Here is a 26686-nt window from a genome sequence, read left to right as displayed (position 1 = left end):
TGCACTTAGAATAAAACCGCAAACCAGCTTCCTCTTGGGCTCTTCTTTCCCCAGCTCACTTCCAGTCACGGCAGCTTCCTTGCTCTTCCCCAAACACACCCAGCTCTTTTCTGCTTCCTGGCTTTGGGGCAGGCAGTGTCTCAGCCTTGAAAGGTCTCAGCCCCCTACTCTCTGACTAATGTCTGCTCATCTGTCAGGATTCATCTTAAGTGTCACTTCTTCAGGGAGGCTCTTCATGACCCCCTAATCTTCATCAAGCCACCCTGTCATATCCTTTCATGGCACCCTGTGTACTTTGGGCTTAGTTTGTAATTCTGTTCACGTCAGGAACTGTCTTTCTGGTCACACTGTATCCACAGCTCCTGGATTGTTTGAATGCACTGACCTGCAGGTGCAAGGCCATATTACAGGTTGGCTTAGACATGTCACGTGGAATGCGAGGGGCCTAGTTTCTGGCTCCAAGCCCAGAAGATGGCATTGCAAGAAGACAGAACACAGCGAGGGTTAGGGGAAAGGGGAGCCTGTCTTAATGACTCAGGTTTATAAACGGAAGCCACTGCTGGCATGACTATTGGCAAAAGCACTAGACTGTGATCCTTTCAAGCTGACTTTTCATGTTTCAGCCTCTTCTTTGACTCAATAGGAATTATCCAACATGACGGTGCCACTATTTAAGTTCTATGTACAGATATAACGTGGGTCACGACTCACAGAAGATTCTAAAGAAGGCGAGAAGTATCTGCAGATAAATAATAAATTTATTCTTTTAGCTTTAATAGAGGTCTTTTTTAAAAAAAAAAAAAAATTCTATAAATAGAGCTTGGTTTGGGTTTTTCCAGTCTGTACAATTCTTGGAGCCACTAACATTGAATAAGAGGATTTTAGAATCGAAATGGACCGAGGAGGTTGAGTAATTACATTGCCTCCATTTAGAGACAAGAAGACGGCAGAGTAGTCATTAGTCACTTTTCCCAGGTCAGAAAAAACAGAACCAAACCCATTGCCATTGAGTCGATTCCAACTCACAGCAACCCTACAGGACAGGGTAGAACTGCCCCATAGGGTTTCCTAGATCTCAGGAGGCTTGCATGAAACAAAGGGGAAGCTGAACAGAGCTGGGTCCCAGACCTCTGTATTCCTCCTTGCTTTATGCTCTGGCGTGTACCTTTCATTATCATAAAGTGAAACTCCAAGGCAGGGGTTTCTTTGCACTGGTGAAGTCATTCTTGTTCTGTGATCTTTGGAGAGTCAGTTTTACCATTTGCCATTCAGAGAGCCTAATTGTCCTGTTTGGCTGTAAGGAAGTTCCTGGGTCAAGGGCCCGACCCTTTTGGGCCCCTGCAAATGCTGGAGCGGCTGGTTGTTAGCAGCTCACGAAAGGGAAGTGGGATGGTCCTAAAGGCTGGTAACCCATTCGTAGTGGACTTTAGAACATTTTTGTACCATGTATTTAAGTGTGGGTGTGTCTGATTGTGAAAACGGTGGCGTAGGGGAGTAGAATTGCCTGGTCTAACCTCACAAGCAAGGAGGGGAATCAGTAGCAGCATCCACAGCTCCAGGCTGATCCTATGAGGCGGAGGTCAGACAAACCTCGGCCCTCCAACCTTTTCAACAAGTCTGACACCAGCCGTCTCTCGACACCAGCCGTCTCTCCCAAAAAGACAGCAGCTGATGAGCAGGCTGAGGATCAGGTCCTGAAGAAGCTGCTGGACGTGGTGGGCCAGCAAGATGCCCTCATGTGCTTCCGGGAAGAATGCAGGCTTGGCAAGCTGTAAGGAAGATGGCCATAGTGCATCTCCCAGAGACGTCTGCAGGACCAGTGCCTGGTATCACAACCTTGCCGAGGACAGTGCCACCCCTGCCTATCTAGGCTGCCTGGGAGAGGGCCTCATTGTTTACAATAAAAATGTTTCTGCCACAAACAAGGCTCATGCTGCCTGAGGTTGGGGTTAGGGGTGTGCAGAGAGGGCAGAAGATGTGTGGGAGCCTTGTGGCCTACACTGTGACAATTACACTGACCCTTGGCCCCATCACTGCGCCTTTAAGAAAAAAGGCAGAGCCACTGAAGAGTGTCAAGCTTTATTGCTCTTCAGCTCTGTCCTCCACCTGCTACCCCAGGAGCTAGGCTGACAGAGGCACTGAGTACAGGTCCTGGGCTTCCCTGGCCCTTCCCAGCACATGCTGCAGCTCAGCTCAGGCCCAACATAAGCCTTTGACCCCTTGCATGTGGAAGAGCTAGAATGCACCTACCACCAGCACCTGTCCCATGCAAGGACTCAAGAGCAGCAAGCTAACTTCCCTGCCCTCTCCTCTGGTCCCTGGTGCACACTGCAATACCAGAAGGAGCAGCCCCATACCAATTACATGTCTAGCAGAGGCAGCCCACCAGTGAACTTGAGCCACATCCAAGCCTAGCTCCATCCAGGCCTCCTTTAGCACAGTGATCAATGACAACATCTCTGCTGGTCCTAGAACAAGTCAGGGCAGTGGGCAGGAAAGAGAGGGTCAGAGCGGAGGGGCTACCTTGAGCAGGGAGCAGCCAAGGACTCACCGTGAGTAGGATTGGGGCTGTACTACAGGAGGGGCCTCACACACGGAGTCGCCATCAGAGCCTCATGACCAGAGAGGGGGGTGTCACTGTGAGGGTCATGGCCTGTAGTAGTTTTGAGGGTTTTGCAGGAGATGTAAACCCCAGAAACCGCCTAGGAAGAGTGAGGGCCTAAAGAAGCATCTGTCTGAGGGCCTCTTCCCGGAGAACCAGGTCCCGGCTACCCCATGCTCCAGAGATCAGTTGGCAAGAATCAGTACAGGCAGGTGAGGGAAGGCACACAGTGGTGGAGGCACATTGTGGGGGAGGAACCTGACCTTGTAAAGCACATAGTCAGTGCAGATGCCCTCTGCTGGTTGACATAGCAGTTCTGGGGCACCTTCCTCACAGGTGAATACTTGCTTGTGTTAGGATGAGGGGAAGAAGAGGGAGAGAAGCTAGGGTGTAAGTGGGGAAACATTGGGCTGTGGCCATGCCTTGAAGTCCTGGGTCTCGAAGTAGGCATCTTGCAGCCCTGTCCACTCCTTCAGCAGGCCAGGTCTTTTGGGTACAAGTTGAGGTTCTCACACAACAGAACCATGTCTGCCCTTTTGGATGTGTGACTGGGGGAAGCCAGGCTGGTGAGGCAGGAATTTCTTCCTATAAATGGGGCCTTGGCCACCCCTCAGTCCCTGGGTCCCATCCCACTTCCCCATCTCACACACTGGATAAACTGGGCCAGTTGGCAAGCTTGGGTCATAAGATGTGCCAGGTAGATATTCCTCTGTCAATTGTACTCTGGATGGAGCTGAGCAAGATAAATGAGATTACGGCAGATAAGGCTGAGAGTCCAAGGAGCAAAGTCTAAATCAAGCTTGTGTGTCACTTGGCACTATGCTCAGCATAGAATGGGTGAAACTTGCCTGCTGTGACCTTACAAGATCTTGTCCCTACACCCCACCCCAGACTGCACAGCTAGAGGAGTCCCACTTCTGCCTCTCAGGATTAGGCTTCAAGGGCCACTGCCAATGACTCTATTGAGAACCAAGCCCTGTTAAATAGCCAGAAAGGCAGGAAGAGAAATACCCCACCCCACTTTCCTCCCTCATCCCCTCCCTTGTCTCCCAACTCTGATTGGTTGCTTTCTTTCTCTCTGCTGATGAGACCAGCCCTGGAACAAAGAACAAACCTCCTACGGCCTTTGTAGGAGGATGATGGGGTGGCCTGATAATAAGGCTGAGTTGGGCGGAAGTTCTTCCTGTTTCCACCGTCTTCTGCTCCCACACCCAGAGGGAGAGGATGCTGGAAGAGGGTGGGGGGGAGGTGAAGGTGCAGGCCTGATAGGAAATGGCTGGCAGGTCCAAGAGCTTCCTGCTCTGAGAACAGGCTGCCAGGACAGTATTCTTCTCACACCTTGAAGAAACGTGCAACCAGGTAGGTGAGTAACAGCTCCTGTCTCAGGGACTCAAAGTCCTGCTCACTATACACGTGGAGGAAGAGGTGAGGATGCCTGATTGGCCCCTTCTCCTAGGGGAAACGTCCCCTCCTGCACCCCTAGCTGCCCTCCTCCCAGTCTCAGTTTCATGTCAGCTCCCCACAACCCTACCTCCTCCAGTAGAGCCAGATCAAAGCTCTCAATGTTCAGAATGTCTCCCAGGTGCTTCAGGTGGTCTACGTGATGCTTGTTCCAGTAAGGAATGCCAGTGGCTTCACTAGGGTTGGTATCACCCAGTGCAGTAACACATGGTATCACCATCCCATGGACCTCATCCCATGCCAGACCATAGAGAATCCTTAGTAATTTTTATTATCAATTTTAGTCATAGAATAGTATGTGATATGTATAGTTACAAATTACTTAAATGTAATATTTCTTACATTATATGAACACTAACAACAAAATTGTTCTGTAAAATCTTTCCACACTGAAATGGTAACTGAGTGGAAGCCTTTTTTATTTTTCTCCTTCTTTTTCTATAATTACTACTTAATTCTCAAAAAAGTTATTGATGTAGGTTCACAAACACTAACTACCACAGTATTGTAGCTAAAACACCAGAAAAATTGACAAAATCAGCAACTGAAAAACACCGATGGCAACAAAAACAGCATGTACAGATGAAACCATGTGATTCAAAGCATCACTGGAATTGGATAATAATGGCAGCTCTGACGAGAGTTCATTAGAAGGTTCAAAAAGTAAATTGGCATAGAGTTTAGCCCTGTGGGTATATTGATACATGTAAGCATTGGGCAAATCTGCTGCAAAGACCTCTTTCAAGTGTTAAAAAGCAAAGATGTCACCTTGAGGACTAAGGTGTGTCTGACCCAAGCCATGGTATTTTCAATCACCTCATATGCATGTGAAAGCAGGACAATGAATAAGGAAGGCAGAAGAAGAATTGATATCTTTGAATTATGGTGTTGCTGAAGAATATTGAATACATCATGGACTGCCAGAAGAATGAACAAGCCTGTCTTGGAAGAAGTACGACCAGGTTGCTCCTTAAAAGCAAGAATAGCAAGACTTCCTCTCATGTATTTTGGACATATTATCGGAGGGACCAGTCCCTGGAGAAGGACATTATGCTCCGTAGAGGATCAGCAAAAAAAGAGGAAGGCCCTCGGCCAGGTGGATTGACACTGTGTCTGCAGCTATGGGCTCAAGCATAACAATGACTGAGGGTGGTGTAGGACCAGGCAGTGCTTTGTTGTGTTGTACATGTGGTCGCTTTGATGGGAACTGACTCGATGACACCTGACAGCAACAACGATAAGTTGGGCTTAAAAAAAAAAATGTTTTTGTTGTTATAACTACCTGTCATGGATTGAATTGTGTCCCCCCCAAAATATCTGTCAACTCGGCTAGGCCATGATTCCCAGTATTGTATGATTGTCCACCATTTTGTTATCTGATGTGATTTCCCGAGGCGTTGTAAATCCTATCACTGTGATATAATGAGATGGATTATTGGCAGTTATATTGATGAGATCTACAAGATTAGATAGTGTCTTAAGCCAATCTCTTTTGAGATATAAAAGAGAGAAGCGAACAGAGAGACAGGGGGACTTCATACCACCAAGAAAGCAGTGCCAGAAGCAGAGTTCATTCTTTGGACCCTGGATTCCTGTGCAGAGAAGATCCTACACCAGAGGAAGACTGATGACAAGGACCTTCCTCCAGAGCCAACAGCCTAAGACATGACTCTCAGAGATATTTTTATTTAAAAAAAATTTCTGCTGAAACACTGCACAAAAATTTTATAGACAGTCATTTTGCAGTCACCCCTTTCTGACAGTGCCACCCAGTACGATCCACACACCTTGTACCCCTCTACTGATGCTACTGTCTGTCTTTTAACTACACCTACTCCCTCCAGGTTTTGGAACATGCTCCTTCTCTACATGCCTTCAGGCCTAGAGGTGGTGGTAACAGCTCCCGGATGTTGGTAGCCTCACAGTGTTTCACCAGCCCCTACATTTCTGTTTGTGTCCTTTACTGAGCTCTCCTCAGCTACCCCATTACAGCATGCCACCTGTTTTCTTCTGGGACCTTGGCTGACTCAGTCAGTCTCTTCATCAAAATTTTAGTTTTTTTTTTTTTTTTTTTTTTACCCAGTGTAATAACATCTTGTAGGGTTCCCCCCCCCCGTCTTAGACATAGACGTTTTTGTTAGCTTATTTATAAATATTTTATAGGTTTGTAACTGTTTTAATAAATTGGGATTCTTTGTCTCCATATCTTCTAGGCAGTTATTACCATTATAAAAGAAAGCTTCAAATTTTTTACTTCACGTCGTAGTTTGAAAAATAGCTGGCATACTTAACCTTGTTACTGCAATTCAATAAATATATCTTGGGCTTCTCATTAATAATGTTACTAAAGTTTGGTTTAAAATAGTCTCCATTTTTTGTTTGCATTTGTTGTATTACTTTATTTTTGTGTTGTATTTGTTCAGAAAATTACCAATAGCAGCTAAAATAGAAAAGCTGTTAAAACCTCAGTGGTTTATCAACAGTGTACTTCTCACTCATAACCAATTTAATGTCCGTCCATGATGGCAGAGTGGTTAAGTGCTTGGCTGCTAACCGAAATGTTGGCAGTTCAAACCCACCAGCCATTCTGTGGGAGAAAGTTGTGGCAATCTGCTTCCATAAAGAGTACAGCCTTGGAAACACTCTGGTGGCGGTTCTGCTCTGTCCTACAGGGTCACTATGGGTCAGAATCGGTTCAATGATGCACAGCGATAATGGGCATCACTCCACCATCTTGTAGCTACACCACCTGAAACACAGGTCCTCACAGGTCATCTGGCAGACAGAAAACCAAAAGAAAACCAAACCTTAACACATGGCCTTCAAATGAATTCTGACTCATAATGACCCTATAGAACAGAGTAGAACTGCCCTGTAGGGTTTCCAAAGAGTGACTGGTGGATTCGAACTGCCAGCCTTTTGGTTAGCAATTCCACTCCTAGATGTACACCCAAGAAAAATGAAAACATACACCCGGGTAAAATCTTGTACACAAGTGTTCATAGCAGCATTTTTCATATGAGCCTAAAAGTGGAAGTGGCCCAAATGTCTATCAACTGATGAATAAATAAACAAAATGTGGTACAGCCATTTAGTTAAATATTATTTGTAAAAAAGAACGAAAAATTGATACATGTTCCAACATGGATGAATTTTGAAAATATTTGACTAAGTGAAAGAAGTCACTCGTAAAAGACTATATACTGTTTATTATAAACCAAAACCAAACCCACTGCTGCCGAGTTGATTCCAACTCATAGCGACCCTATAGGACAGAGTAGAACCGCTCCTTAGAGTTTCCAAAGAGTGCCTGGTGGATTCGAACTGCCGACCTTTGGGTTAGCAGCCATAGCACTTAACCACTAGGCAACAAGGGTTTCCCTGTTTATTATATTAGTATGAAATGTCCAGAACAGGCAAATCTATAGAGACTGAAAGGGTACTAATGACTGGCTATGGTAGAAGTCATGTGGGTCTAGGGGGTGACAGCTAAGAGGTGTGGGTTTTTTTTATGGAGTGATAAAAGCATTCTAAAATTGTTTTGTCTTATCCTTCATCAAAGCTACCACCTATCTATTGTCTATTTAGATAGTACACAGTACTGAGGAAGCCAGCACAACTTGTTCAAGGCAAGGTCATGGAAGCTCCATAGACACATCCAAACTCCCTGAGGGACTGAATTACTGGGCTGAGGGCTGTGGGGACCATGGTCTTGGGGAACATCTAGCTCAACTGGCATAACGTAGTTTATAAAGAAAATATTCTACATTCTACTTTGGTGTGTAACAGCTGGGGTCTTAAAATCTTATAAGCAGCCATCTAAGATACTGCACAAGTCTCATCCCATTGGAAGCAAAGGAAAATGAAGAAAATCAAAGGCACAAGGGAAAGATTAGTCCAAAGGACTAATGGACCACAACTACCATAGCCTCCACCAAACTGAGTCCAGCACAAGTAGATAGTGCCCAGCTACCACCACTGACTGCTCTGACAGGAATCACAACAGAAGGACCCAAATAGAGATGAAGAAAAATATAGAACAAAATTCTAACTCACAAAAAAGACCAGAATTACTGGCCTGACAGAGACTGGAGTAACCCCCAAGAGTATGGCCCCCAGACACCATTTTAGATCAGTAATTAAATCACTCCTGAAGTTTACCCTTCAGCCAAAGATTAGACAGACTCATAGAACAAAATGAGACTAAAGGGGCAAACCAGCCCAGGGCCAAAGACTAGAAGGCAGGAGAGGACAGGAAACCTGATAATAGGGAATTCAAGTTCAAGAAGAGAGAGTGTTGACATGCTGTGGGATTGGTAACCAATGTCACCAAATGATATGTGCACTAATTGATTAATGAGAAACTACTTTGTTCTGTAAACTTTCATCTGAAGCACACACACACAAAAAAATCTAATATTGATTGTGGTGATGGCTACAACTTTGTAGACTTCAAAAGCCATTGAGAGGCGAAGTCAAGATGGCAGAATAGACAGATGCTTCCAGCGAGCCCTCTTTACAACAAAGACCCAAAAAAACAAGTGAAACGAGTATATTTGTGACAAGCTGGGAACCCTGAGCATCAAAGGCAAGCTTAGGCAATGAACTGAGGGGCAGGGGGAGGAAAAGATCATTCAGAAATGGAGAGGAGTTACCAGACCTGAACCACAGGAAGCCCTCAGGTGCCATTCCTGGAGCGGTGGCGGTAGAGGTGGGCTGGTACTAGCATTCGGTTTTGGCTGCAGTTTCCTCAGGGAGAAGCAGCCAGCCACCCAGCCCACTCACACCTCCGGAACCTGAGGAGAACAGCACTCTTGGCAAAAGCTAAGTACTTGCATATGTTTTACCACGCCCCCCTCCCCCACCCTGGGCCTGAGATAGACCCTGGTGAGCACCTAGAGCTATCCTCTCAGCCTTGGGGAAGGAAAAAATTCGCAATTGGGGGGAAAAGATAATTTGCTAGCTCCATTAACTGGGGGAGATCAGGACAGAAGCAGCTCCTGTCCAGGCATAAAGCATCCGTGGACCTTGAGCACCTTTCCCTTCTGCATGGACCTGTGTGGGCCTATTTTGGGAGAATAGGTCCTTGTTGGCAAACTCCAACCATTTCAGCTGTGCGGTAGAGAGGTGGGGGTTTGACGTTTGACATTGCTTTGCCTATTAAACAAGGTCCTCACCTACCCACATCAGGGACCTAAGGACTGGTAGCTCCACTCAGGTCACCCAACCACCTGCGACAAGGGTCCAAAGATAACTGGTACTTCCCAGTCCTTACAACCAAAAACTTTGGGTGCTCACGGTCCCTCTGCAGAACCCACCCACCAGCACGCTCTAGAGAACAGAGATGTGTTTCCTCAGAGACACTCGGGGGTCAGTTCTCAGCCTCCTGCCTTGTTCAGAGCATGACCCCCTGTTGCAATCAGATACCGGTATATATGCCAATCACCCCTGCCCCTCTAAGACTGTAGGACAGAGCCTGTACCACACACTTGATGATCAGCTACCTGGAAACCTGAGCTGAATTCATACAAGAAAACTGAATGGACTCCTAGACTGATATACCTGATAACAGCTCTAGCCAGCTGGGGACAGGACACCAGAGCTCGAAAGGCGAAAATAATCAAGCTAGCTCACTCAAGCAACCCATAGGGATATATGAAAACAAAACAAAGCCAGAAGCTATGACACAGTAAGCAAGCATAAACTAATACAATAACTTATAGATGGCTTGGAGACAACAGTCAATATCAAGTCACATAAAGAAACAGACCATGATCACTTCAACAGGCTCTCAAAACAAAGAAACCAGGGATCTTCTAGATGAAACAGCATTCCTGGAATTACCAGATGCAGAATACAAAAGTTTAATATACAGAACCCTTCAAGACATCAGGAAGGAAATGAGGCAATATGCAGAACAAGCCAAGGAACACACAGATAAACCAACTGAAGAAATTAGAAAGATAATTCAGGAACATAATGAAAAGTTTAATAAGCTGGAAAAATCCATAGACAGATAGCAATCAGAAATTCAGAAGATTACCAATAAAATTACAGAATTAGACAACTCAATAGAAAGTCAGAGGAGCAGAATTGAACGAGTAGAAGCTAGAATTTCTGAACTTGAAGATAAATCACTTGGCACTAATATTTTTGAAGAAAAATCAGATAAAAGAATTTAAAAAAATGAAGAAGCCTTAAGAATCATGTGGGACTCTATCAAGAGAAATAACCCATGAGTGATTGGAGTACCAGAACAGGGAGGGATAACAGAAAATACAGAGAAAATTGTTGAAGATTTGTTGGCAGAAAACTTCCCTGATATTGAGAAAGATGAGAAGATATCTATCCAAGATGCTCATCGAACTCCGCATAAGGTAGATGTTAAAAGAAAGTCACCAAGACATGGTATAATCAAACTTGCCAAAACCAAACATAAAGAGAGAATTATGAGCAGCGAGGGATAAATGAAAAGTCACCTACAAAGGACAGCCAATAAGAATAAGCTCAGACTACTCGGCAGAAAACATGCAGGCAAGAAGGCAATGGGATGACATATTTTAAAAAAATTGAAGGAAAAAAATTGCCTACCAAGAATCATATATCCAGCAAAACTGTCCCTTAAATGTGAAGGTGAAATTAAGAAATTTCCATATAAACACAAGTTTGTGGAATTCATAAAAACCAAACCAAAACTACAAGAAATACTAAAGGGAGTTCTTTGGTTAGAAAATCAATATCAGGTATCAACCCAAGATGAGAACACTGGGCAGAGCAAGCAGAAGTCAACCCAGACAGGGAAATCCAAACAAACAAAGCAAGATTATATATTAAAAAAAAAAAAGCCCAACACAGGGTAACAGCGATGTTATTATATAAAAGAAGACAACATTAAAATAATAAAGAGGGACTAAGAAATGTAATCACACACCTTCCATATGGAGAGGAAGATATGGTGATACAAAGAAATAAAAGTTAGTTTTAAATTGAGAAAAATGGGGGTAAATAATAAGGTAACCACAAAGGAGACAAACTATCCTACTCATGAAAATAAAATGCAAGGGAAAAATACAGACTCAGCAGAAACAAAATCAACAACAAATATGAGGAAAGGACAATATATAAAGAAAATCTACGCAACACATAAAATCAGGTGGGAAAAAGAAACTGTCAGCAACACAGGTGGGAATGTAAACTGGTACAACCACTTTGGAAATCGATTTGGCACTTCCTTAAAAAGCTAGAAATAGAACTACCATACAACCCAGAAATCCCACTCCTCGGAATATACCCTAGAGAAATAAGAGCCTTTACACAGACAGATACATGCACACCCATGTTTATTGCAGCTATGTTTACAATAGCAAAAAGCTGGGAGCAACCAAGGTGTCCACCAACGGATGAATGGTTAAATAAATTGTGGTATATTCACACAATGGAATACTACGCATCGATAAAGAACAGTGACGAATCTGTGAAACATTTCATAACATGGAGGAACCTGGAAGGCATTATGCTGAGCGAAATTAGTCAGATGCAAAAGGACAAATATTGTATAAGACCACTATTATAAGATCTTGAGAAATAGTATAAACTGTGAAGAACACACTCTTTTGTGGTTATGAGAGGGGGGAGGCAGGGAGGGTGGGAGAGGGTTATTTACTGATTAGTTAGTAGATAAGAACTACATTAGGTGAAGGGAAGGACAATACTCAATACAGAGAAGGTCAGCTCAACTGGACTGGACCAAAAGCAAAGAAGTGTCTGGGATAAAGTGCTTCGAAGGTCAGCGGAGCAAGGGCGGGAGTTTGGGGACTATGGCTTAAGGGGACTTCTAAGTCAATTGGCAAAATAAATTCTATTATGAAAACATTCTGCATCCTACTTTGAAGTGTGGCGTCTGGGGTCTTAAACGCTAACAAGCAGCCATCTAAGATTCATCAATTGGTCGCAACCCACCTGGATCAAAGGAGAATGAAGAACACCAAGGTCACAAGAGAATTATGAGCACAAGAGACAGAAAGGGCCACATGAACTAGAGACATATCATCCTGAGACGAGAAGAACTAGACGGCGCTTGGCTACAACCGATGACTGCCCTGACAGGGAATACAACAGAGAACCCCTGAGGGAGCAGGAGAACAGTAGGATGCAGACCCCATATTCTCATAAGACCAGACTTAATGGTCTGACTGAGACTAGAAGGACCCCGGTGGTCATGGCCCCCAGACCTTCTGTTGGCCCAGGACAGGAACCATTCCCGAAGACAACTCATCAGACATGGAAGGGACTGGACAATGCGTTTGAGAGAGATGCTGATGAAGAGTGAGCTACTTGTGTCAGGTGGACGCCTGAGACTGTGTTGGCATCTCCTGTCTGGAGGGGAGATGGGAGGGTAGAGAAGGTTAGAAACTGGCAAAAAACGGTCACGAAATGAGAGACTGGAGGGAGGGAGTGGGCTGACTCATTAGGGGGAGAGTAAACAGGAGTATGTAGTAAGGTGTATATAGGCTTATGTGTGATAGACTGACTTGATTTGTAAACTTTCACTTAAAGCACAATAAAAATTATTTTTTTTTAAAAAAGGACAAATATTGTATAAGACCACTATTATAAGAACTTGAGAAATAGTTTAAACTGAGAAGAAAACATTCTTTTGTGGTTATGAGAGGGGGCAGGGAGGGAGGGTGGGAGAGGGGCATTCACTAATTAGATAGTAGATAAGAACTACTTTTTTTTTTTTAGGTGAAGGGAAAGACAGCACACAGTACAGGGGAGGTCAGCATAATCGGACTAAACTAAAAGCAAAGAAGTTTCCTGAATAAGCTGAATGCTTCGAAGACCAGGGTAGCAGGGGCAGGGGCCTGGGGACCATGGTTTCAGGGGACATCTAAGTCAATTGGCATAATAAAATCTATTAACAAAACATTCTGCATCCCACTTTGAAGAGTGGCGTCTGGGGTCTTAAACGCTAGCAAGCAGCCATCTAAGATGCATCAATTGGTCTCGACCCACCTGGATCAAAGGAGAATGAAGAACACCAAGGATACAAGGCGATTACGAGCCCAAGATACAGAAAGGGCCACATGAACCAGAGACTACACCATCCTGAGACCAGAAGAGCTAGGTGGTGTCTGGCTACAACCAATGACTGCCCTGACAGGGAACACAACAGAGGACCCCTGAGAGAGCAGGAGAGCTGTGGGATGCAGACCCCAAATTCTTATAAGACCAGACTTAATGGTCTGACTGAGACTAGAAGGACCCCAGTGGTCATGGCCCCCAGACCTTCTGTTGCCCCGGGACAGGAACCATTCCTGAAGCCAACTCTTCAGACAGGGATTGGACTGGACAATGGGTTGGAGAGGGATGCTGGTGAGGAGTGAGCTTCTTGGATCAGGTGGACACTGGAGACTATGTTGGCATCTCTCGCCTGGAGGGGAGATGAAAGGGTGGAGGGGGTTAGAAGATGGTGAAATGGACATGAAACTAGAGAGTGGACTGTCTCATTAGGGGGAGAGTAATTGGGAGTGTGTAGCAAGGTGTATATGGGTTTTTGTGTGAGACACTGACTTGATTTGTAAATTTTCACTTAAAGCACAATAAAAATCATTTTTTAAAAAAGCCATTGAAATGTACACTTAAATGAGTATGTGAATTATATATTAATAAAATGGTTTGAAAAATAGGTGTTAAGGTTGTGTCAACAGCCCTCTGAGCAGTTACTGGGTTGACATTAAAATTTTTATTAGGTTATTGGTGTCCACAACCTCTGGTCTGTGTGACTGCAGACATGTTATTAAAACTTTCTGAGTCTCCGTTTCTTTACTCATTAAATGGAGATCATAATACTACCACCTATTGGGCTATTTTGAATTGTAAACTGAATAATACAAACGAGGTACTTATAACAGTGTCAAGTACATATTAGGAAATCTTTTAGAATAATAACAACTAATATTTATCATGTACATATTATGAAATAATTTCTGTATTCTTGGGCATAATATAATATTCTTTTAATATACTAATGGGTTTATTTGTTAATATTTTTAAAACTTCATAAAATTACTACATTTTAAAAATATATATGTCATGAGGCCTCTCTTGAGGAAAGCCTTAGCTATATACCGTGGGATTAGATACATAGTGTTCACATTTTTGTCAATTGCTAAATAAAATGGTAATGCAGTTTCTACTTCCTTCTGGAATCAAAAATCATCTCGTAGAGCACTCACAATGCTCAGGCAGGGTCAGGTATTGCCTCTGCTCACAGTGGCCTCAAAAACTTCCTCCAGAGTGATGCACAAATAGTATCAGCTCTTCTGTGTTTCATTACAAGAACACCCAGGCTAAGGTGCATCCTCTCTAGCTATCTTTCTAGCAGTTGAAGTCTTCTAATGGGTTTATATTTGCTTACTTTAAGAGAATTTATAAGAATTAGTATAATCTTGGAAACCATGGTGTCACAGTGGTTAAGTTAACCAAAAGGTCAGCAGTTTGAATCTACCAGGCACTCCTTGGAAACTCTAAGGGGCAGTTCTATTCTGTCCTACAGGGTCACTAAGAGTCGGAAGAGACTCGATGGCAACGGGTTTCTTTTTGGTTTTAGTATAATCTTAACTAAAAATGTGGTTTATTTATTGCTAGAAAGAGAAAACAAACTTTAACCCTAGAGAGCGCCATTCTCATCATTTGTCTAGGCTCAGCCCCTCCAACCTTCTTCTTTACATCTGTAGGTCCAGCTCCTCCCTCCACCTCATCTGCTTTCTCTCACTTTTTGTTGTATTTCGGGGAACTGGAGTCCACAGAAAGGGACGGGTAATGAAAGAGTTCTGGCCCCACTCGCTCGGTGTTGGGGGAGATTTGGCTCCAGAAGGTTGTTTATGACATCTTCTCTGTGAGACAGGCGTCTAAGTAGGAACAATTGGACCAAAATATCTTATCATCTTTGTCCTAATTTGCCATCCTGTCTTGACTAAATGTTTCATTTCCACATTAATTAGTGGCCTTATTTCTGGCCTTAATTCTAAATTGAATGGATTTGTCGATATTCCAAGTCTCTGTTGGTGTGTAAACTTTGTACCTCTCTTTATGGGTCCATGACTACTTAATGGAAAAGTGAAGAAAAGGGCGTGCATTGGTAGTTGTGCTGGCAGAAGGAGTTGTGTGGCTTGTGACTCTGCAGGCTGAGGAGAGAGAAATAGGCCTTCTACAGAGTAATTCAAAACAAATGAACTCATTCATCAGAAAGTGATTATGTCAATTTTCTGACACAGACCTTAAGCTTTAATGGTTCTCCACAGGCCTGCCTGCCTCGACCCATCAATGACTTAAGAGAAAATAATTCTTGAATTCCATTCACCCTCTAAACATGTGATTTATAATATGTTATTAGCACTTTAGGCCACAGCTGAGATCATTTAGTTCTTAATAGGAGAATCATATTCTGTTTTAACTTGTTTTATGGGTACAGAATTACTTAGGGATCTACGTCAACACATTCATCTCTATACCCCATTCTTTTTGTCACCTCATCTACTACTGTAGGAATTATGGGAATCTCTCTTCTCAAGGGCTTAAGTAAATCCACCACAGCAGACATCAGTGCTATTCCTTATTAAAACCAATGCTTCCCTTCTTGTGCATTATATACTGTGTGCTCTAGTGAAGGGTTGTCTCGGAGGTCTTGAGCTATGTTTTGCAACTGTATTGGGGTCTTTTCCAAGTTATTGGAAGGAAAAAAGTCTCGTAATGTTCACAGTTACTAGAAATGAGGAGGGTCTACTGACCATGCTTTTTCCAGAAGTGCTTGGAGCCAATGTGAGTCTTCCCAGAATTTATGAGAGTTTGTTAAATCCCAGCCGGAAAAGAGGAAGAGAGGGGGAGACTGGTGTCACTGAATGATGAACGATCAAGTCATTGTGATTTACTCTCCCCATCAGTTGAGAAGGCTACAGTTGCAGCAGAATTAATACCATCAATCTGCTCAGAAACTGAGATAGTATCTATGGCACTCTGATTGGAAGGGAAGATTTCATCATTCTGGCTCATTTCAGCATGAAGTGGTCTCCCTTTGAAAGTTGGCAAATCTGACTCTTGGAGATAGAGAGCACAGAGGTGACTCCATCAGCATACACATCATCTCTCATGGATGTTGAAGGCTCCCACCACTCCAAGCTGGGACCTAGGATAACAAAACGGAGGCAATTCAATGGTTTGCTGGGACAGGAGGCCCGGAGCTGTCTATGGCCACTGAATTCTGGGAGAATGGCCTCCAAACCCTTATCAACCACTCATACTCCACCAAGTCCCCAATTTGGTTTCAAAAGTGCATTATTAAAAGGCGTCATTGCACTCTCATTGATCCATCATCAATTATCTTTCCTTAGTGGCATGCAATGTATCTTTTATCCATAAAAACTGATATCGATTTTCAGATTAATGGAAGTCATCAATTTGTGGTTCTTTGTATGAAGCCAAAATCACTTTTGGTTTCAAGCCCACAGAAATCTAGTTTTACTAAATCCGCCTTTGCACGTTCTTTTCCTGCTGATGCCATTTACTACACCATGGCCTTTGAGCAAGTCCTCTCCATTAGAGCCTTTTTCTCCTAATTTGTAATTTAATAGTAATAATAATAGTGCTTACCTAAGTGGACCCTTGTGAGGGTTAAACATGTAATGGAGCTAAAACCTTAACACATTTTCTGGCACAGACCAAGAGCTCAAAAGCAGTAACTTTATTTATTTCTTTATCTATACCCCCTCTGAGTCACCATCTTTCCAGACTGAAGACAATTCATCTGCTTGGTATGATTTTGTAAGAAAGCTCCTCCCTCAATCTCTTGACCCTTTAAATTCCTCTTCTTTATACTGGTTTGAGTTCGGCAATGTCACCTCATGGGGCAGCATACCAACCAAAACCAAACCTGCTGCCAAGGAGTAGATTTCAATTCATAGCAACCCCATAGGACAGAGTAGACTGTCCCATAGGGTTTCCAAGGAGCAGCTGGTGGTTTCAAACTGCCAACCTTTTGGTTAGCAGTTGAGCTCTTAACCACTGCACCACCAGGGCTCCAGGAGAACATGCAGTAGGTGCTAAATAAGTGTTAGATAAGTATCAAGGACTGGACTGGTAGTCTTGTATTAGTGAAGAAAAATGTTTTTGTCCTAGGGTAGTCTGACATAACTGCAATCGGGGGCATCAGTGGACTTCATCATCTGGGACCCACCTGTTGTTAGTTGACATCAAGTAGACTCTGACTCATGGCAACCTTGTGTTTAACAGAACGAAATGCTGCCAGGTCCTGTGCCATCTTCATGATCATTGGTATGCCTGAATTCATTGTTGTGCTGTTGTGTCAATCCGTCTCATTGAGGGTTTCCCTCGTTTTTGCTGACTGTCTACTTCACCAACCGTGATGCCCTTTTTTTAGCAATTGGTCTTTCCTAATGATGTGTTCAAAGCAAATGAGCTGAAGTCTTGCCATATTCTCTCCTAAGGAACATTCTGGTGGTATTTATTCTAAGACTGATTTGCTCATTCTCCTGGAAGTCCACAGTATATTCTACACTGTTTGCCAACTCCACATAAGGATACGTCAGTTCTTTTTCTGCCCTTTTTTGATTTTCCAACTTTGGCATACATATGAAGCAATAGAAAAAACCATGGCTTGGGTCAGGTGCACCTTAGTCATCAAAGCAACATCTTTGCTCTTTAAAACTTTAAAGAGGCCTTTTGTAGCAGATTTGCCTAATGCAATACATCTTTCATTTCTTGACTGCTGCTTCCATAGACATTGTTGATTCAAGCAGAATGGAACTGTTAACAACTTCAGTTTATTCTCCATTTATCGTGATGTTATTTTAGTCTGTTTTATAAGATAACTAAAGTAATAATTTTCTTTATTCTCCACTAACTGTACATTGGCATTTTGCCAAGTAGTCTACGTATGATATTACATATTATCCTCAAAGCAGAGAGCTCCATTATTATTATTATTTCTGTTTATCAGTGTGGAGATTGAGGATTGGAAAAATTAAACTTTTCTGAAGTCTCAGTGCTGGGAGAGGCAAGAAATGAACCCATGTGTGCCTGGGGCTCTTACCCCACTGCTAATTAGATGCCATCCTCCAACTCTCACCGGACAATGACACTCAGGTATCCAGGCTTTCACCTGGCATCTGCCACACGCATTAAGGAGTGGTCTCTGAAAGAGTCTGCTGAGAACAGGGCACAGTGTCAATCATCTTAAAAGAGTAGGTGAACACTTTGCTGAGGGGAACTAGATTGTTTGCTCACATAGCTCATGGTCCGGGAGCTGGAAGAGGCCTCAGTAAGTCAACAAGCCTAACATCTGATCCGTGATGGATGTGAAGTTCAGGAGAGGTCTGTAGGGGAGACAGAAAATTGCCTAAATAAAGCTTTCACTCTGTTTGCCCAGGTGAAAGATATCCATAGGTTTCAGTAGAAGCTCAGAAATGGAGACAATTACATGAACAGGAGCAAGTAGAGAAGAAGTCTATGAAGTCTATGAGTAGAAAAAGAGGTTAGGGTAGAAGTGGGGTCACAGGGTGAATGATATAGGGTACACAGACTAGGGTGGTGTAGCTAGATCCAGTGTAATTCTTCTTCTCCCCCACGTCATTGCCTCAGATTCATCTTTTGAGATCCCTTAAAAATAAAAGAGTCTCAAATCATTAAGTAGCCAAATGTACTTTTGATATTAATCTGATTCATAATTACCTGGTCTTTCTCCCTGAATAACTTTTACTCTACTCCTTCACCCTGACTAAAGATAATCCCTTCAAAAATAAAACTTCTGAGTCCAGGGACAGTGGGGGAAAGAAAGGGATGGCAGATCATAGCCTCTGACAAATACTACATTTCTCTTGTCTAACAGTTTCTGATCCAGACTTCTTTCAGATCCTTAAAACATAGCTATTGACCATTTTTATTGTAGCTATAACAGATTGCATCCCTCCGGAGAAGGGCCCAGTATTTTCTCCTCATCTCTAAGTAGAGTCTTTGAAATGCGGGATGTCTTCTCCACTGGGCACTAAAATCGTGCTGTAACACATGGGGTTTTCCCTTTCTACAATTTTTTTTTTTTTATCCATAGTTCTCTTCTGTGAAGATGCAGATAAATGAAAAATGTCCCCCATTAGCAGAGCTGTAATTAATGAGAAGCCAACCAGTAGAGGTATAATTACAGCCACCTTCAGGATTCACTACTTAATTAAACAATCCAGGGTACATCTAAGGTGCTTCATCCCTTGAAACTCCTCTTGACTCTTCTCCAACATGAGAACAGGACATGACAGTCTGAGAACTGATCTTCCTTCTATTGTTTAATAAATAGAGCCTACAATTATATCCATAAAATAAGAGAAGTGTTTAAACACTTTGCTTCAAACTCTATTCATATGAAAGTAAGACTTCAAACATAAGTATGGTTAAAAATGATTCAAATAGCTAAAAAGGAACTTTTTCCCCCCAATATTTGGTGATTTTTAGAGCTAACTATGGATGCAGATATACAAGGAACAGAAATGTTAACTTTCTGTTAAAATTTACAAACTCAATACCTCCTTTCTCACAGTTCCTGCGAGACACAATTATCAGAGACATCAGATCAACAGATCACTAGCTCCCAGGATGGAAAACAGTCATCGCTGGGAATGATGTCAGCTCACGGATGGATGTTCAGAGCTGTATCCTGATCCCTTTCCCTCAAGCTTACCTTCCTCCAAAGACATTATAAAACACATTACTCGCACATGGTTTTCAATCAGAGTGTTAAAAACACATTGTGATGACTTGAGTAGCTGTTGTGAGGTGAGTTGCTTTTCCAGTAATTAGTACAGAAAAAAAAATTTTTTTTTATATTTATAAATCCAAGATTTGAGAAAAAAATTTTAAATTAAAAGTATGAGGCTTCCAGTTTCAACTCCAACATGCAGAGATTAGAAGTCATCACTTTCATCCATACAAGAAAAAAATAGCTGAACAAACTGAAAATCGATGTCTTTCCTCCAACCCATCACAGAATTCAGGTTGAAGGCCAAATCACCACTCTGAAATCTAGAGAGACAGGCATATACAGAGTCATAGCTGAGACGTGCTTCCAAGAGAAGTCACCGGAGCTGTAATCAGGTAGGAACACTTCAGCGGTAATTTTGACAAATTTATGGAGGCTGCATGTGGACTAGCATGAGAGTGAGAAACCCCTTGAGACCACAGTCTTGTGGGGAACACACACTTTCACAGGTTTTAACTCCAGGAACACCACCAGATTCTCACAGTGAAAATCAGAGAAAAAAATCCCCTTTTGATTCTGGCTGGTAGAAGGGAAAAGAAACCCTTCTGAAACATACCAAAAGCCTTCTCTATAGCAATGGTCTATTCTTCAGGGGAAAAGACTTTACAAGAGCCTTGTATCACCTAGGGGAAAGGACATTTATCTAACTCCAGCTTTCTTGTCTGTCCTAAGTGTGTGTGCGTGGTGGGGGGAGAGGTTGGGGAGATAAGAAGCACTTATGAAGATCTCAGCCCAGGGATACAGGTCTACGAAAAGTGTGAGATATAATCTTGACATTATTGAATGCTTTCTCTCTCCCATACCTTTCCAGCACGTGAATGGATCCAATATCATAAAAGTGGATTATAGTTGAAAGAGCTGCAAAGTACAGACTCTATGTAAGGAGGCATTCTCAGGGAAGCCCAAAGGTAACACGGGAGACTAAAACAAGGATGCTAGAGGAAACTAGATCTACAGAAAACATTCAACACAGCCCAATTCCTAGCCAGACTAACATAAAACTTCACACTAAGCGCTGTTCCCTCAGTTCCTGTCACCCAATACATCATGTCTGGCTTTCAACAACAACAAGAAAAAATTACCAGGCATGCTAAAAAGCAAGAAGAAAAAAAGTCTGAAGAGACAATGTAAGTATTAGCATCAGATTCAGAAAGGACAAGGGTTTTGGAAGTATCAGACAAGGAATTTACAGTAGATATCTTTAATATCCTAAGAGCTCTAGTGGAAATAAACTGAACATATGCAAGAACAGATGGGTAATGTAAACAGAAAGATGGAAACTCTAAGACAGAACCAAAAATAAATGCTAAAAGTCAAAAAACGTTGTACAGAAATCAAGAATGCATTTAAAGGGTACATCAGTAGAATGGACATGGCAGCTGACAGAATTACTGACCTTGAAGATATGTCAACAGAAACTCCCCAAGCTGAAATACCAAGTAGACAAACGAAGAAAAAGCAAACAAACAACCACAAAAAGGCAAAAACAGAAAAGAACATCCAAGAACTATGGGACAATTCCAACAAGTGTAACGTAGGCATATTTGGAATAGCAGATGAGAAAGAAGAATGAGGCAGGAGAAATATTTGGCATAATAATACCTGAAATTTCCCAAATTAAAAAAAAAAAAAAGACTCCAGATCACAGATACAAGAAGCTCAGAGAACATCAAAAAAGATAAATACCAAAACAAAATCTATGCCTAAGCATTCATATTCAAACTTTAGAAAACCAAATAAAAGGAGAAAATTCTGAAAGAATCCAGAGGGGAAGAATATCTTCCTGTAAAGCAAGAAGGATGAGAATTACAGTGGACTTATTGCCGGAATTCATCCAGCCAAGATGATAATGGGGTGAAATAATTAAAGAGTTGGTGAAAGAATAGATACACAAATCAATGGAACATTACTGAGAGCCTGGAGATGGACTTTTACAAATACAGTCATTGATCGTTGAAAGAGAAGCAAAAATTAAATGGAAAGAGGATATTCTTTTCAACAAAAGATACCAGAAGAATTAGATGTGAATATGCAAAAATAAATTTGAACACAACTTTACATCTTTCACAAACCTTAAATCAAAATGGAGCAGAGGTCAAAATGTAAAACAGAAAACCATGAAAATTAAAGAAGAAAACATAGGTGAAAATCTAGGTGATATAGGTTTGAAAGAAAAAAATTTATAAGATAAGCTTCAGTAAAATTAAATTTTCTTCTGTGCAAAATGCAGTGTTAAGAGAAGAAAAAGACAAGCCACAGACTAGGAGAGAATATTTGAAAAACACATATCTGATAAAGGACTTGTACCCAAGCTACAAAAAGAACTCTTAAAACTCAATAATAAGAAAACAACAAAATTAAAAACTGGACAAAATATCTGAACAGAAACCTCACCAAAGAAGATGTACAGATGGCAAATAAGATACAACAGGCTGACGTCATCTGTCATTACGGAATTTCAAATTAGAACAAAAACAAGATACCACTGCACACCTATTAGAATGGCTGAAAACCAAGAAGCTGACAATGCCAAATTATGGCAAGGATGAAGATCAACAGTAACTCTTACTCATTGCTGGCGGGAATGCAAAATGGTACAGACACTTTAGAAGACAGTTGGGCAATTTCTCACAAGGATAAACAAAGTCTTGCCATATGAGCCAGAAATAGAACTTCTAGGTATTTACTCGGCTGATTGAAAAACTTAGGTTTACCCAAAAACCTACATGTGAATGTTCATAAAGTTTTATTCATAATTGCCCCAACTGGAAGCAACCAGCGTCTTCTTCAACAGGTGAATGCATACCGAATTGTGGTACATCCTTATGACAGAATATTATTCAGAAATAAAAAGAAATGAGCTATCAATCCAGAAAAAGACATTGGAGAATCTTAATTGCACATTACTAAGTAAATGAAGCCAGTCTAAAAAGGTTACATACTTTATGATTCTAATTATATCATGTTATGGAAAAGTCAAAACTATAAAAACTATAGAGTTAGTAAAATGATCAGTGGTTCCCAGGGATTCAGGGAGTGAGTTGGATAGATGAAATGCAGGGGAGTTCTGAGGGTGGAGAAACTATCCTTTATGCTATTGTAGTAGTAGATACATGATGTACGTATTTGTCAAAACCTATGAAACTTTAAAGCACAAAGAGTGAACCTTAATATACGCAAATTAAAACAAAGAATTTTGGCTAGAGAATCCCGGGATGGAATGCAGACAATGACAAAATAGTCTAACTATACTACAAATTTGCTAAACAACCTCACAGAAGATGATGGGAGAAAAAGGTGCTGTCTCAAGTAGCTTTGAAAATGAATGAGTCTTTAAGACTAATGGCAAAAGGAACTGCACACAAGCATTGCACTCTAGTTGATACAACTGTTTCTCACTGGGGTATTGGTTACCAATTCTGATATGGCTATATATGTATACTGTAATTGAACAATTAAGTAAATGGATGGCAGATGGTGGGAAACAGAGTTCTCACTGTTGGCGTGGTAACTTATAGATAAGCAAGGGGAGGAGGATAGAATCATCTACGTGGTAGTAGCTTAGAGTTGGAGACATTAATATGCTCTCATGTTTTATTTAATATGGATGGATACAGATAATTAGAAATCAACATATTTACAGACATGTGTATATACACAAGGTTCCTGGATGGCGAAAATGGTTTGTACTGCACTACTAACCTACGTAGGCTGGCCATTTGAACCCACCCAGCAAGACTGCCAAAGAAAGGTTTGAAAATCTGCTTCCATAAAGATTACAGCCAAGAAAACCCTATGGAGCAATTTTACTCTGTAATACATGCGGTTTGGGGGAATACATGGGGTTGCCATGAGTTGGAATCAACTTGACAGCCACGGATTTGTTTCTTTGGTTTGGTATATAAATGGAGCCCCAGTGGTGCAGTGGTTAAGGGCTCAGTTGCTAATCAAAATGTCACAGTTCGAATCCACCAGCTGCTCTTTGGAAATCCTACGAGACAGTTCTACTCTGTCCTGTAGGGTTGCTATGAGTCGGAATCGACTCATCAGCAACAGGTTTAGTTTTTAGAGCATGCACTCTCACACACACACACACACGCATGCATGCACACATTTTATTGCTCTGTCAGTTGAAAGAACCTAGAAACAATGGCACCCCAGTAGCAATGAGCACACCTAGTGCCTGTATCTTGATGTCTAACGTTCTTGTCCAATAAAAGGAATCAGGGCTCCTTTGAGATATGGTTGAATATAGAACTGGGGTAGAAAATAAGCAAAATGAACCTGATGCATATTGTAGTACCAAAAAGAAATGAAATGCTAAAAAATAATTAATGAGAGTATGTCAAAGGAACTCAGGAGCCAACTGAAAGACTTCCCAATAGTCAAAGCTGTAACAAAAGATAAAGTGAAATAGATTTGGGTTAGAACCCAAAGTGTAAAATAAATATCCACGAGTCCATACTGGTTAAGAGCTCAGCTGCTAACCAAAAGTTCAGCAGTCGAATCCACCAGCTGCTCTTTGGAAAGAAGCCCTGTAGGGCAGTTCTACTCTGTCCTATAGGGTGGCTGTGAGTGAGAATCAACTTGAAGATTATTTGCTCACCATACAGATTGAATACGTATGATGAAAGGCTATAACCCCGACACACACCTTTCCTGATTCTAAACCATGCAATATCCCCTTGTTCTGTTCGAACAGCTGACTCTTGGTTTATCCACAGGTTCCACATGAGCACACTTAACTTTCCTAGAATTCCCATTCTTCTCAATGTTATCCATAATTTGTTATGGTCCACAGAATCAAATGCCTTTGCATGCTCAATAAAACACACATAAACATTTTTCTTTCATTCATGTGTTCATCTGACAGCAATGATATCCCTCTTTCCATGTCATCTTCTGAATCTGACTTGAAGTTCTATTAGTTCCCTGTTAATGTTCTGATGCAACCATTTTTATATTATCTTCAGCAAAATTTTACTTGGGTGTGGTATTAATGACATTATTTGGATTCTGTTGGAAATGGTAAATGTACATATATAAGTGAAAACCAGGTCAGCGATGGTAGATGGGTACCAGTCTCCTGTTGTCATCTTGGTAGCCTTGGGGGTATGGTAGTAAGGGAATTCTAAGTGTGATGTGCCCGTAGGAGGTGGTGGCAGATCCAGGCCTGGTTCAGGGCACTGCAGTGCAGGCCAACAGCAGGGCAGCCTGGTCAGAAAGCCTGGCAGCTCCTCCCCTGATGCCTCCATCTCCTCCTCACTTTCCTCTGCTGTTATCCACTCCTCTTTCTCTGTGTCCTTGTCCTCTAACTGTGTCAGGGAGGCAGTGGTGGCTGCCATTCCCCTACCTGACAGCCCCTGGGTGCATTCCACCTGGGTGTGCCCCACTGGTCCCCAGGCAGCTGGCTCCGCTGGGACCATCCTCCACAGTTCTGCCCTGGTTCTATGTGTTATTTGATATGATTGGTAGGTTAAGTTTTGGGTCTGTGAACACTCAAAAAAATTTCCCATATAAATTAATGATAATTACTTCTTCCCCTTACTAGAAAAGTTTTCATAGGAACACTCTACTTTCAGAGAGCAGGGGAAACTTGCATATGGAACAAGTAGCATGAAATAGCCAAAGCAATCTTGAAAAATAACAAATCGGGAAGACTCACACTTCCTGTTTCCAGAACATATGATAAAAAAAAAAGGTCACAGTAATTAAAACAGCCTGGTATTGGTATAATAATATACATGAAGACCAGTGGAATAAAATTAAAAGTCCAAAAATAAACTAATACCACTATAGTCAATTGATTTTAAACAAGGGTGCTAAATCCACCCAGTGGAGAAAAAAGAGTCTCTTCAATAAATGGTACTGGGAAAACTAATTTTCACATGCAAAAGAATGAAGCTGGATCCACATCATATATAAAAACTAATGCAAAATTGACCAAGGACTTAAATGTGAGAACTAAAACCATAAAACTCATAGAAGAAAACACAGGGGTGTTGTTTTGGGGCCTAGTTTTTAACAGTGGATTCTAAGATCAAGAACCAATAGTATTGAAGGAAGAGATCCAAGCTGCACTGAAAGCATTGGTGAAAAACAAAGCTGCAGGAATTGACAGAACACCAGCTGAGATGTTTCAACAAACGGATGTGGCATTGGAGTTGCTCACCAGTCTATACCAAGAAATTTGGAAGACAACTACCTGGCCACCTGACTGGAAGAGATTCGTATTTATGCCTATTCCCAAAAAGGGTGATCCAACCAAATGTGGAAATTATTGAACAATATCATTAATATCACACACAAGTAAAATTTTGCTGAAGATAATTCAAAAGTGGCTGCAGGAGTACATCGACAGAGAACTACCAGAAATTCAAGCCAGATTCAGAAGAGGACGTGGAATGAGGGATATCATTGCTGATGTCAGATGGATCTTGGCTGAAAGCAGAGAATACCAGACAGATGTTTAGCTGTTTTTTTATTGACGTGCAAAGGCATTTGAATGAGTGGATCTTAACAAATTGTGGATAACATTGCAAAGAATGGCAATTCCGGAACTCTTAATTGTTCTCATGAGAAACCTGTGCTTAGACCAAGAGGCAATCATTTGAACTGAACAAGGGAATAGTGTAACAGTTTAAAATCTGGAAAGGCGTGCTTTAGGGTTGTATCCTTTCACCATACTTATTCAACTTGTATTCTGAGCAAATAATCTGAGAAGACAGACTATATGAAGAATGGGACATCCAGATTGGAGGAAGACTCATTAACAACCTTCGATATGCAGATAACACAAC

The 26686-nt window shown here is 41.9% G+C and overlaps 1 pseudogene; it reads right to left on the bottom strand.

The window, feature by feature from the left end:
• Positions 1-2121: 2121 nt before the first annotated feature.
• On the bottom strand, positions 2122-25231 carry LOC126065072 (sphingomyelin phosphodiesterase 2-like; annotated as a pseudogene).
• Positions 25232-26686: the final 1455 nt, after the last annotated feature.

The sequence above is a fragment of the Elephas maximus genome, chromosome 21, assembly GCF_024166365.1.
Source record: "Elephas maximus indicus isolate mEleMax1 chromosome 21, mEleMax1 primary haplotype, whole genome shotgun sequence".
NCBI lineage: Eukaryota > Metazoa > Chordata > Mammalia > Proboscidea > Elephantidae > Elephas > Elephas maximus.
Note: the sequence above shows the minus strand (reverse complement) of the source record. Positions and strands in the feature narration are given on the sequence as shown.